This window comes from Macaca fascicularis, chromosome 3 (genome assembly GCF_037993035.2).
Source record: "Macaca fascicularis isolate 582-1 chromosome 3, T2T-MFA8v1.1".
Lineage (NCBI taxonomy): Eukaryota > Metazoa > Chordata > Mammalia > Primates > Cercopithecidae > Macaca > Macaca fascicularis.
This window is the reverse complement of record NC_088377.1, coordinates 104,038,547-104,052,531: the sequence shown is the minus strand read 5'-3', so window position 1 is coordinate 104,052,531 and position 13,985 is coordinate 104,038,547.

The following is a 13,985-nucleotide window of genomic DNA, read 5'->3' as shown; positions in this document are numbered from 1 at the left end:
TGTCCTTAAAGCCCAATTCATCAAGCTGGCTCTAGAAACCCACCAGCCGTGGACAAAAAATCTCCCTTTTGCCCTCATAAGACTCCGCACAACACCAAAGGCACCCTCTTTTCATAGCCTTGGAATCATGTATGGCCAAACTTTTGTCTTGGGGCCTCCACCCTTACCAGACTATGAGCCACTCAGGAATTACCTCCCCTCCTTAATCCAGATGCGGTCTTTCATTTGTGAAGCAGCAAATGAGACCATGCCTCTCCCTGTTGACACCACCTTGTCCTCTCAACATAACTGTCTTGCAGGCACAGATGTGTTTATCTGTCAATCCGACCCTCACCAAAAGCTACAATCGAAGAGGAGATGCCCCTACCCTACACTGTGATACTCAGCATGCCAACTGCAGTGAGAGTCCAAGGACTGCCCCACTGGGTCCATCGCACCAGGGTCAAGCTCACCCCCAAGGGTACTCCTTCCTCCAAAACATTAACAGCGGGCAACACCCTCAGCGTCCTTGTATATAATAACCTAAACAAAGAAAAACGATCCTTAAAGGTAGGAGGAAGCCAAAGATGGCAAGGGAATGAATGGCCTCCGAAACAGATCATCGAATATTACGGTCCTGCCACTTGGGATAAGAATGGTTCATGGGGTTACTGCACTCCTTTATATATGCTAAATAGAATAATTAGACTACAGGCTATTCTAGAAATACTAACCAAACCGCCTCAGCCCTGGAAATGCTCGCGCAACAACAAAACCAAATGCGCACGGCAATTTATCAAAACAGGCTAGCACTAAATTACTTATTAGGAGAAGAGAGTGGAGTCTGTGGTAAATTTAATGTATCTAATTGCTGTCTTAACATAGATGATAACAGAAAAGTGGTTCTAGAAATCGCTTCAAACATCAGAAAAGTTGCCCGTGTACCAGTCCAAACCTGGAAGGGATGGGACCCAGCAAACCTTCTAGGAGGGTGGTTCTCTAATTTAGGAGGATTTAAAACGCTGGTAGGGACAGTAATCTTCATCACTGGGCTCCTCCTGCTTCTCCCCTGTGTTATCCCACTGATAATAAAAGCCATTAAAACTCTTGTTAAAATTACAGGTAACTGCCAGACTATCCAGGTGACACTCCTGCTACAACGACATGATGGATACAATTCTCAAGAATACCCCCAAAATTAAGTTTTTTTTTCCAAGGTGCCCACTCCACCCCTATGTCACGCCTGAAATAGTTATTGAGAAAGTTGTTCCTTTTCCCTTTTGTATAACCAAACAGACAGGAATATATAAGATTCTCCCCGGGGCCTGAAAGCTTAAGGAGATGGATGACTCCTCCCTTCTCGGGCCCAGTCCACAAGGCTACTTGTGCCAGCAGCGTGTGCCAGCAAGATAGCAGAAGCAGGAAGAAAGCCAGCGGGAAGACACGTAACCCTGAAGATCGAGAGGTCATCTGTGTACAATGTCAGACTAGGACACTTCCTGTTTACAGGAGACTATAAAACCTTTGCCCCGTCCTCACCTCAGGCTGACGCCATTTTAGGGCTCAGCCTGCCTGCGCCCAGGCGCTCATTAAAACAGCACGTTGCTCCACACCGCCTGGTGGTGTCTGTCGGCATGCTTTTGGGATTCGAACCAATACAAGAACCTTACGGTAAGGAGTTCGAGACCAGCCTAGCCAATGTGGTGAAACCCCATCTCTACCAAAAATATAAAAAATTAGCCAGGTGTGGTGGCACGCACCTGTATTCCCAGCTACTGGGTGGCTGAGGCAGGAGAATTGCTTGAACCTGGGAGGCAGAGGTTGCAGTGACCCGAGATCACACCACTGCACTCCAGCCTAGGCAACAGTGAGTCTCTGTTCTCAAAAAAAAAAAAAGAAAAGAAAAGAAAAAAGAAAAGGAAGGAAAGAGAGAGAGCGAAGGAAAGAAAGAAAGTCCTCAATGTGGCAGTATGGCAGTATTTAGAGGTGGGGCCTTTAAGAGATGATTGGATCATGAGAGCTCTGCCCTCGTGAATAGATTAGTTCATTCACAGATTAATGGATTATCATGGGAAGGCACCTAGTGACTTTATAAGAAGAAGAGAAGAGATCAAGGCAATGGTGCACGACTGTTCTCCCAGCTACTTGGGAGGCTGAGGTGGGAGCATTGCGTGAGCCCAGAGATTGGAAACTGCAGTGAGCTATAATCACACCACTGCACTCCAGCCTGTGCAAGAGAGTGAGACCCTGTCTCTAAAAAAAGAAAATAGAAAAGAAAATCACCAATTGGCAACCACCATAATAGTAATAAATGATTCAGACAAGAATCACCAATAAATCCTGAAATTTATGGACAAAAATTGGATGAGGAACAGGACATTTATATAGTCTAAAGTAGCTCATCACGAAAATAATCTGATTATTAATAGTACAAAATACTGTTACACTTAACAGTGATGAAAAAAGAAAGACATTATCTAAACCAATGGATAAAAAGTTGACATCACAACTGGACATGGTGGCTCATGCCTGTAATCCCAGCACTTTGGGAGGCTGAGGCAGGGAGATCACCTGAGGTCAGGAGTTCCAGACCAGCCTGGCCAACATGGTGAAACCCCGCCTCTGCTAAAAATGCAAAAATTAGCCGGACATGGTGGCAGTCGTCTGTAATCCCAGCTACTCATGCCGCTGAGGCAGGAGAATCACTTGAACTCCAGAGGCGGAGGTTGCAGTGAGCCAAGATCATGCCACTGCACTCCAGCCTGGGCAATAAGAGTGAGACTCCGTCTCAAAAAAAAAAAAAAAAAAAGTTAGCAGTAATGGGACAAATTGCCATGTGCTTTCTGATGTGTGGCAGGAAAACCTATCACTGTGTGTTTTTCACCAAAAATGCATAGATTAAATCTAATTATAAGAAAGTATCAGGTAAGCCTAAATTTCAGAACAATCTACAGTGTAACTAGACTGTTCTTTTTAAAAATGTCAAGGTCCTGAAAGACATGAAAGTCCGAGGAACTGTGCCAGATTGGAAACACTAAAGAGGCAGAATAAGTACATGCAATTCAACCTTGGATTGGACCCTAGACCTATAAACGACATCATTAGGATGACTGGTGAAATTTGAATGAGCTCTGTGGATAAAAATGAAAATATAGTATCTATGTTAGTTTCTTTATTTTGTGGATATTACGTGGTTATGTAGGAGAGTGGTTTTCATTTTAGGAAATATGCACTGAAAGTATTACGGGGTAATGGAACTTCATATCCGCAATTCTCAAAATGTTAAGAAAAATAGAGTCTGGGCGCAGTTGCTCATGCCTGTAATCCTAGTACTTTGAGAGGCCAAGGTGGGAGGATAGCTTGAACCCAGAAGTTCAAGACCATCCTAGGAAACAGAGTGAGACCCCATCTCTATTTTAAAAAGAGAGAGAGAGAGAGAGAAGTGTGTGGCCAGGCACAGTGGCTCACGCCTGTAATCCCAGCACTTTGGGAGGCTGAGGTGGGTGGATCATCTGAGGTCGGGAGTTCGAGACCAGCCTGACCAACATGGAGAAACGTAGTTTCTATACAAAATTAGCCGGGCATGGTGGCACATGCCTGTAATCCCAGCTACCCGGGAGGCAGGAGAATCTCTTGACCCCAGGAGGCAAAGGTTGTGGTGAGCCGAGATCGCGCCATTGCACTCCAGCCTGGGCAATAAGAGCAAAACTCCATCTCAAAAAAAAAAAAAAAAGCATCTGTGTGTGTATGTGGTGAGAGAGAGAGAGAGACAGAATAATAAGACAAATGTGATAGAACGTCAATAATTGGGTCATCTGAATGAAAGTTTTATGGGAATTCTTTGTGGTGTACTTGTAAGTTTTCTATAAGCTGAAATTATTTAAAAATAAAAAAATAAGACAGTGTTTAAAAATAAACCACCATGCCTACAAGAAAATTTTTCTAACCTTTCAAGGAACAGATAATTCCAATTTAATACAAGGCTTCCAAAGGATATAAAAAGAAGAAACATTCCTCAATTTAGTCTATGAGGCTAGTGAAATCTTGATACCTAAACTAGATACAGATAATGTAAAAAATGAAACAGACTAATCCCCCTTATAAACATAGGTGTGAAACTAAACAAAATATTAGTTTTTGTTTAGTTTCAAAACTGAATGCAACAAAACATAGAAAAGATACTACCACTTAAGTTCACTTTATCCCTGCAATATATTTCATCTAACACTAAAAATGTTTGTAAATGTAATTTATTACATTAATAGATTAAAGAAAAAAACCACATATTCTCAATAGTTGTAGGAAAAGTGTTTATGGAAAAACCCTTAGCAAACCAAGAATAGAGAGCAATTCTTGGTAACCAAATAAAGACTATCTACAAAAACCTATAGTAAACATCATTCTTAGTAAAACATTAGAGAAACATTAGACAATTTCTCTTTAAAAACCAGGATCAAGAAGAGGACGCTTACTGTTCTCATTTCTGGAGCTTGTAGCCATTGCAATAAGACAAGAAAGGGAGGGAGGAAGGAAAGGAGAGGAGAAGGAGAGAAGGGAGGTGGGCAGGTATTAGGAGTGAAAAGGAAGAAACAAAACGGGTTTTATTCAGAGATGATATAAATGTTTGCATAGAAAACTCAAAATCCTTTAGACAAATTATTATAATTAATAAGCTTATTAAGATAGCTGGATATAAAGTCAATATACAAAATTTAATTACATTTAGATTCATCAGCCTGAAAGAAAATATAATATCTCAAATGATACCAGTAACGGTAGCAAAATAGAGAACCTACTAATAAATTTAATAAAAGACGTGCAAGAAATTAAAGGAGACCTAAATAAATGCAGAGTTAGTCATGAGCCAGGTTCCTGGATAGAGAGATAGAATCTTTAAAAATATGCTTTAAGAGCATAAACTTGATGGTTGACAAGTTATTTATCTGACTTATCTGCAAAATGGAGGTAATAATAGCACTTACCTCACAGGGCTGTTATGAGTGTTACAAGACAATACATACAAGAGGGATTAGAACAATGCCTGCCATGTAGGAAAGTTGTCTGGCACCATGCAGTGATCTTGGAATCAGAAGCCACACACAGCAGGGCAAAAAAATCAAAGCCTGGTTCCCTGAACAATACTGCAGTGACCACGTCTCAGTTTTTATGTGAGAGTGAAATACACTTTTTTTTTTTTTTTTTTAAAGACAGAGTCTTTCTCTGTTGCCCAGACTGGAGTGCAATGGTATGATCACTGCAGCCTCAAACTCCTTGGCTCAAGGGATCCTCCCACCCAAGCCTCCCAAGTAGCTGGGACTACATGCACGCATCATGCTGCCTGGCTAAATTTTGTATTTTCTCGTAGCGACCGAGTCTCTTTATGTTGCCTGGTCTTGAGCTCCTGGGCTCCAATGATCTTCTTGCCTTGGCCTCACAAAATGCTGGGATTGTAGGCATGAGCCACCATGCCCGGTCCAAACGCTTTTTCTTTTTTTTGAGATGGAGTCTTGCTTTGTTGCCCAAGTTGGAGTGCAGTGGCACAATCTTGGACAGAGATTACAACCTCCACCTCCCAGGTTCAAGCAATTCTCCCACCTCAGCCTCCCCAGTACCTGGGATTACAGGCGCCTGCCACCATGCCTGGCTAATTTTTGTATTTTTAGTAGAGACAGTGTTTCAACATGTTGGCCAGACTGGTCTCGAACTCCTGACCTCAAGTGATCCGCCTGCCTTGGCCTCCTAAAGTGCTGGAATTACAGGTGTGAGTCACCACACCTGGCCTCCAAATGCATTCTTTTTTTTTGAGACAGACTCTCACTGTGTCACTCAGGCTGGAGTGCAATGGTGTGGTATCAGCTCACTGCAACCTCCGCCTCCTGGGTTCAAGCTATTCTCCTGTCTCAGCCTCCTGAGTAGCTGGGACTATAGGTGTGTGCCACCACACCCGGCTAATTTTTGTATTTTTAGTAGAGATGGGGTTTCACTATGTTGGCCAGGCTGGTCTCAAACTCCTGACCTTGTGATCCTCATGCCTCAGACTCCCAAAGTGCTGGGATTACAGGCATGAGCCACTGTGCCTGGTCCCAAATGCATTCTTGAAGGTCATACTTCCTTTCTGTTGATGTTTCACACCTAGCTTAATCTCAGTGGAGGGTTTTGGAAGCCAAAGCTAGGAGATGCAATATTTCTGATTTTTGCTTGAATGGGAGAAAAAGGAGGGGAAGAAAAAGACAAAGGGGAAGGAAAAAAGAATATGAATTGATCCTTTAAAAAATTATCCTGCCACAGTGGTTCATTCCACCTCAAGCTTAGAGTCGGGAGGCCAGTTCCTGCCTCTAAATGAATTCAGCAGCCCCAGCTCTCACTTTGGTGTGTGGTCCTTCTCGACGAAGAGAGTCAAACTCTGTAAAATATTTTAAGAGATTTATTCTGAGCCAAATACGAATAACATGACCCATGACATAGCCCTCAAGAGGTCCTGAGAACATGTTCCCAACGTGGTTGGGCACAGCTTGGTTTTATACGTTTCAGGGAAGCATGAGACATCAATCAAATACTCAAGAAATACATTGGTTTTGTTCAGAAAGGTGGGACAACTCAAAGCTGGAGGCTTCCAGGCTATAGGTAAATTTAAACATTTTCTGGTTGACAATTGCTTGAGTTTGTTTAAAGACCTGGGATTGATAGAAAGGAATGTTCAGGTTAAGATATTGTGGAGACCAAGTTTTATTGTGCAGAGGAAGCTCTTAGATAGCAGACTTCAAAGAGAGAGAGAGCAGGTTGTAAAATGTCTCTTTCTTTTTTTTCTGAGACAGAGTCTTGCTCTGTCACCCAGGCCAGAGTGCAGTGGTGCCATCTTGGCTCACTGAAACCTCCGCCTCCCAGGTTCAAGCGATTCTCCTGTCTCAGCCTCCTGAGTAGCTGGGATTACAGGCGCACACTGCCATGCCCAGGTAATTTTTTGTATTTTAGTAGAGATGGGCTTTCATCGTGTTGCCCAGGCTGGTCTCAAACTCCTGAGCTCAGGCAATCTGCCCACCTCAGCCTCCCACAGTGCTGAGATTACAGGTGGCACCCAGTCATAAAATGTTTCTTTGAATTGGACCTAAAAGGGTCCCTGGCTCTTAGTTGATTATCTCCTGGATCTGCGAAGGAAGAAAGGAAAACAAAGGGGAAAGAGGATTCTCTATAGAATGTGGATTTTTCCCACAAGAGACTTTGCAAGGCAATTTCAAGGTATGGCAAAGAAATATATTTTGGAGTTAAATATTTTCATTTTCTTCCTTGTCTCATAATGTTATGCCAGAGTCAGATTGGAAAGTAAGCCACGACATACAGGATTAAATAAAACCCAGCTGATGAGAATTTATGGTTTGTAGGGCATGACTCCCTAGACCCTTAGATAGGAATTTGGGCAAGATTAAAAAATCAGAGCTTAGGCCTCAGTCCCCGCGCTTGGCCAAAAAGCATTCCATAGAATGCATGTGCAGGCCAGCGAAACAGCAGCAGGTCCCACAGCGCTAGGAAGGCTCATTCCTAGCGTTGTCTGATTTGGCGATCTGGCAGGGACCCACAGTGCTATGAAGTCGTGTTCCTAGAGTTCTCTGATTTGATGGTAATAATTTTAAATATTAGTGATTTGGATCATGGTGGGAGGATATGGCCTAACCCGATGTAATAGCCAATTGTTTAAGGGGTGAGATGGAGTCAGGCTTGGGGTTTAGTCTAAAAAATTCTGGATCAGATCTATTTTCTGAGTGATCATGATCCGGGTCTTTAAATTTGCCTTTTCCTTCTGCTGTATCTGCCATAACATTTACAAGAAATGTCTAATGTTAATACAGTGACAAATATAAAGATAGTGAAGATTTGGACATTCAAGGTTATAGGTAGAATCAGAGGGCAGTAAACAATCGAATCAGCCAGAAGAAAACCCCTGTGCATCATCATATTCTTTGATCAGACTCACAGTGTGTTTACTGTCCTTATCAAGGGTTATTTGGACCTTGTGATAAATCTTACTTGAAAATTATGGGACCAAAATTAAATTACAATTTAATAAATGTAGTCTCTCTTCCGGCCCACTTATCTCCAGAGGTATAGCATCCTGAAGAGGGTATAAATTAAATGCAAGAAATGCCTGGTCCTCAGTGTCTAAATTGTTAAAGACTTGTTAACAGTAGACAAATCTCTTTTTCCCACCACTTTGTATTGCACCATATACTGGTATTTGGGAGAGAAAAGGTTTTGTCACAGGAGAAGTCATATAATTCCACAGTGTCAGTTTTTCCTCTGCAGCACTCCCTATGGCTGAGGGCTTTAAGAGTCAAAAGACTTATAGCCAATTAATTGTTCCAGGCCAGATAGGAATGAATGTGGACAGGCATTCATTACTTCCAAAAATTATTTTAAGTTAAAAAATCCCAGTACTTTGGGAGACCGAGGTGGGTGGATCATGAGGTCAGGAGTTTGAGACCTGCCTGGCCAAGATGGTGAAACCCCGTCTCTATTAAAAATACAAAAATTAGGCTGGGTGCGGTGGCTCACGCCTGTAATCCCAGCATTTTGGGAGGCTGAGGCAGGCAGATCACGAGGTCAGGAGATCAAGACCATCCTGGCTAACACGGTGAAACCCCGTCTCTACTAAAAATACAAAAAATTAGCTGGGCGTGGTGGTGGGCACCTGTAGTCCCAGCTATTCGGGAGGCTGAGGCAGGAGAATGGCGTGAACCTGGGTGAGCTTGCAGTGAGCCGAGATCGTGCCACTGCATTCCAGCCTGGGCGACAGAGCGAGACTCCGTCTCAAAAAAAAAAAAAAAAAGCCAGGCGCAGTAGCAGGCGCCTGTAATCCCAGCTACTCATGAGGACGAGGCAGGAGAATCACTTGAACCCAGGAGGCGGAGGTTGCAGTGAGCCAAGATTGCGCCATTGCACTCCAGCCTGGGTGACACAGCGAGACTCCATCCTGCCTCCCAAAGAGAGAGAAAAAAGCCAGCATTAAGCCAAAACGCAGTTACAAGACCAACTTATTTTTAACTTCTGTGTGTTGAGCTACTGTAAGCTTGGTTTATGTTACAGACGTATAGCAATTAGCAATACAAAACATAAGCACTGTTCTGAAAAATTATTAAAAATGTATATATGTGTATAGATATATTTATCTTCACAACTTATAATTGGGAGTATCATGCCCAGGAGGCTTTGTTACAAGGTATTTTACCCCATTAGTAAAGATATTTCTAAAATTTTATAGTAAGCAGAAAATTTTTGTGGTTGGGGTGTATGCAAAAGTGACACATAATAGTTTAGAAGGCAACTAAACTTGTTTTACCAGCTGTTTAGGAATTTTTTGTACCCCCTTCTTGATTTGGAAGTTTGATCTTCTCCTAATTTTATCCCTCAAACCTGGCTCTTGCAATCTTACGTGCCCACCTCTTTCCTCCGAGATAGTCCTGGGCCTAGAGGGAGGCAGCTTGTATAGTTTTTTTGTTTTTTGAGACAGAGTCTCACTCTGTCGCCCAGGCTGGAGTGCAGTGGCGTGATCTCGGCTCGCTGCAACCTCCACCTCCTGGGTTCAAACGATTCTCCTGCCTCAGCCTCTCGAGTAGCTGGAATTACACATGCATGCCACCACGCCTGGCTAATTTTTCGTATTTTTAGTAGAGACGGGGTTTCGCCATGTCAGCCAGGATGGTATCTATCTCCTTACCTTGTGATCCGCCCGCCTCAGCCTCCCAAAGTGCTGGGATTACAGGCGTGAGTCACCGTGCCTGGCTGTCTTCAGTTTTATAATACTAGAAAGGGGAACATCCCTTAGTTACATATAGCACCCACTTTCATAAGACATTTAGGTAAAAGGGGTTACAACTACCTTACATAAAGCTCGTTTAAACATCTTACATTTTATAATTCTATTAACCCGTATGTGTTTATGTTCTGGTCCCAGGAAGCCTTTTTTAATCTCCAGTCCATTTTACCTTTTCTGGTGAAAAGGGTTTGGTTTCCCAGCAGGGAGTCGCATCTGTAAGACCTATGAGGGACAGCAGATTTGATAAGGCAAACAGACCTATGATTCTGTGGGAGGGGCACCATGAAAAAAGGGCTTCCTTAACCTCCAAATTTACCATGACCTGGGTAACAGACATACTAAGTTGGAGGATATCCCAGTTATCATAAAGTTAGTCCAACAAAGCTTGCATAAGAAACATATTAGCTGCTTCATCTGCAGTACTTCACTTGGTATTTTATTAGGGAGAGTTAGGCAGTCCCCTTCTCAGGGCAAAACAGACTTTATAATGGCATTATCTGGCCCACGAGGCTGATTGCTTTTTCAGGAATAACTCCCTGTGCATTTGGATCACAGATACTCAGTGATTGTTCAGTAATGAGCTGTGGGTTCTGCGTTAATCCAAACAATCTCTTAAATTCTGCAGCATTTAAAATTAAGAATTCTGTGGCCTGGCGGGGTGGCTCACACCTGTAATCCCAGCACTTTGAGAGGCCGAGGCGGGCAGACCATGAGGTCAGGAGTTCCAAACCAGCCTGGCCAACATGGTGAAACCTCATCTCTACTAAAAATACAAAAATTAGCCGGGCATGGTGGCGCATGCCTGTAATCCCAGCTATTCCGGAGGCTGAGGCAGAAGAATTGCTTGAACCTGGGAGGCAGAGGTTGCAGTGAGCCAAGATCATGCCATTGCACTCTAGCCTGGACGACAAGAGCAAGACTCCATCTCAAAATAAATAACATAACATAAATAATTTTGTCCCTAAGTGGTTTTTGGTTTTGTTTTTGTTTTATTTACTTATTTATTTTTGAGACAGAGCCTTGCTCCGTTGCCCAGGCTGGAATGCAGTGGCTGGGTCTAGGCTCACTGCAAGCTCCGCCCCGCCGGGGTTCACGCCATTCTCCTGCCTCAGCCTCCCGTGTAGCTGGGACTACAGGCGCCCGCCACCACGCCCGGCTAATTTTTTGTATTTTTAGTAGAGAAGGGGTTTCACTGTTTTAGCCAGGGTGGTCTTGATCTCTTGACCTCGTGATCCGCCCGCCTCAGCCTTCCAAAGTACTGGGATTACGGGTGTGAGCCACCGCGCCCGGTCCCTTAAAGTAGTTATTTTTACAATCCACTGTAGTAAAGATTTTTTTTTTAAAGAAGCTGAGTGGGCCGGGCGCGGTGGCTCAAGCCTGTAATCCCAGCACTTTGGGAGGCCGAGACGGGCGGATCATGAGGTCAGGAGATCGAGACCATCCTGGCTGACACGGTGAAACCCCGTCTCTACTAAAAAATACAAAAAACTAGCCGGGCGAGGTGGCGGGCGCCTGTAGTCCCAGCTACTCGGGAGGCTGAGGCAGGAGAATGGCGTGAACCCGGGATGTGGAGCTTGCAGTGAGCCGAGATCTGGCCACTGCACTCCAGCCTGGGCGGCAGAGCGAGACTCCGTCTCAAAAAAAAAAAAAAAAAAAAAAAAAGAAGCTGAGTGATACCAATCTACAAAATGGAACAATTCCTTTACATTACACCCTTTGGTTTTAAAGTTACTTGGTTTTGCCCTTTCCCCATATCGACTGTTTTCTTTTTTTTTTTTTTTTTTTTTTTTTTGAGACGGAGTCTTGCTGTGTCGCCCAGGCTGGAGTGCAGTGGCCGGATCTCAGCTCACTGCAAGCTCCGCCTCCCGGGTTTTTACGCCATTCTCCTGCCTCAGCCTCCCGAGTAGCTGGGACTACAGGCGCCCACCACCTCGCCCGGCTAGTTTTTTTTTTTGTATTTTTTAGTAGAGACGGGGTTTCACCGTGTTAGCCAGGATGGTCTCGAACTCCTGACGTCGTGATCCGCCCGTCTCGGCCTCCCAAAGTGCTGGGATTACAGGCTTGAGCCACCGCGCCCGGCCTCGACTGTTTTCTTGGATAATCATAGGACTCAGAGTTTTGTTGCCTTGGCTTTTTAAAACGTTTATTTGAATTTATTTAGTTTATCTGCATAATTTCCTTCGTTAGAAATCAACTAAACAACTTTTTTTTCTTTTTTTTAAATCTAAGACGGAGTTTCCCTCTTGTTGCCCAGGATAGAGTGCAATGGCGCAATGTCGGCTCACTACAACCTCCATCTCCCAGGATCAACTGGTTCTCCTGCCTCAGCCTCTCCGAGTAGCTGGAATTACAGGCATGCGCCACCACGCCTGGCTAATTTTTTGTATATTTAGCAGAGACAGGGTTTTGCTCTGTTGGCTAGGCTGGTCTCAAATTCCTGACCTCAGGTGATCCGCCTGCCTTGGCTTCCCAAAGTGCTGGGATTACAGATGTATAAAGCAACTCTTAAGTAGTTTTCTTAACCAAAAAGACACTTACTTTTTTTTTTTTTTTTTTGAGAATTGACATCTTTGTGTTTATAAAATTTTAACAAAAGCATATTTTATGCTCCATTCTTTTAACTTTTAGTAACCCAGATTTCCAGTAGGGAAACAAGTCTTAACATGACTTTAAGATGTTAAATTACTGGGGAGAGTTCTGAGATTAAGTTTATCCAATTTATTTTATCAATTATTACCAAGGTTATGTAAATTAAAAGGCATCTGAGCTAGCTTTTACCAATGTGATAAGCACTTAAATTTTAAAAATTACTTTATTAGAGCTCTTTCATGTAGCTGGGAAGTGAAATATCACTTCCACACGACACATAAAGATAGAGATAGGCACGCAGAATAAAAGGCATGTTCAAAAGATACTTTATTTCCCTGTTTTCAAAACAATTTTTCTCCCTTGCTTTAGATAATTAGTAAAAGTTACAGGAGCCAACAAAAGGTGAAGAAGACAACCATCATTCAAGGCCTTTTCAAAAGTGAAAGAGTAGCACTTTTAAAATATCAATCTGAAGAATGTTAAAGAAACAGATTATAGACCCGGCGCGGTGGCTCCCAGCACTTTGGGAGTCAGGAGATCGAGACCATCCTGGCTAACATGGTAAAACCCCGTCTCTACTAAATATACAAAAAAAATTAGCCGGGCGTGGTGGCGGGTGCCTGTAGTCCCCGCTACTCGGGAGGCTGAGGCAGGAGAAGGGCGTAAGCCCGGGAGGCGGAGCTTGCAGTGAGCCGAGATCCGGCCACTGCACTCCAGCCTAGGCGACAGAGTGAGACTCCATCTCAAAAAAAAAAAAAAAAGAAAAAGGAAAAAATAAAACAGATTACAGAATTTAAAAATTTAAATACTTCTTGTATTAAAAATAAGTCAATATTTGTAATAAAAGCTTGTTTTAACCAGTTATTTAGTTTTGTGTTAGTGCATTTTTTAATATTACAGACCTATTTCTAGAAAGATTATTATGGTTTCTTTTTAATTACATCCAACTGAATTATATAACCCCTTTAAAAAATTCATTTTACTAACCTTATTATGACTTACATAGTTCATTTACAACGTGTTTAGACTGTTTTGTCATATATAGCCCTCTTTCTTGTACAACCCCATCATTTTTATTTTAGGACAAAAATTTACCACCCAAGATTGTTTCTTATATAAAGTTACTTTCCTTTTTTTTTTTTTTTAACCAAAAATACCTCTTTATATCTTTAACTTTCTTTATATCTCTTATTTGCTGATTCTTTTACCTTGTTTTACACATAACCCTTATATAAGCCTTGAATTAGACAAAGATATTTTGCCTTTAATAAATTCTTAAATTTATTTTAAGAATTCTTTAATTATTAATAAGTTATTTAATTCTTAAATTGGAATTGCCCAGATACTTAATATCAATTAATAACCTTAGATCCTAAATTATGACGAGTTTGTTCCATTACATTTTCCTGATTAATTTAGTAATTTAGCTAGATGATTTACAAAAAATTATGATAGCCAATATTTAAAGTTATTTTTCTATTAACCATTTTTATAGCTGTGAATTTCAGGTATTTACTTAAGTAATAAAACTTATGATTAGTTTTAAGGGTATTTGTAACAATATCTCGGTATTCAGCTGTTTTCATTTCAGTCAACAATCCTAAGCATA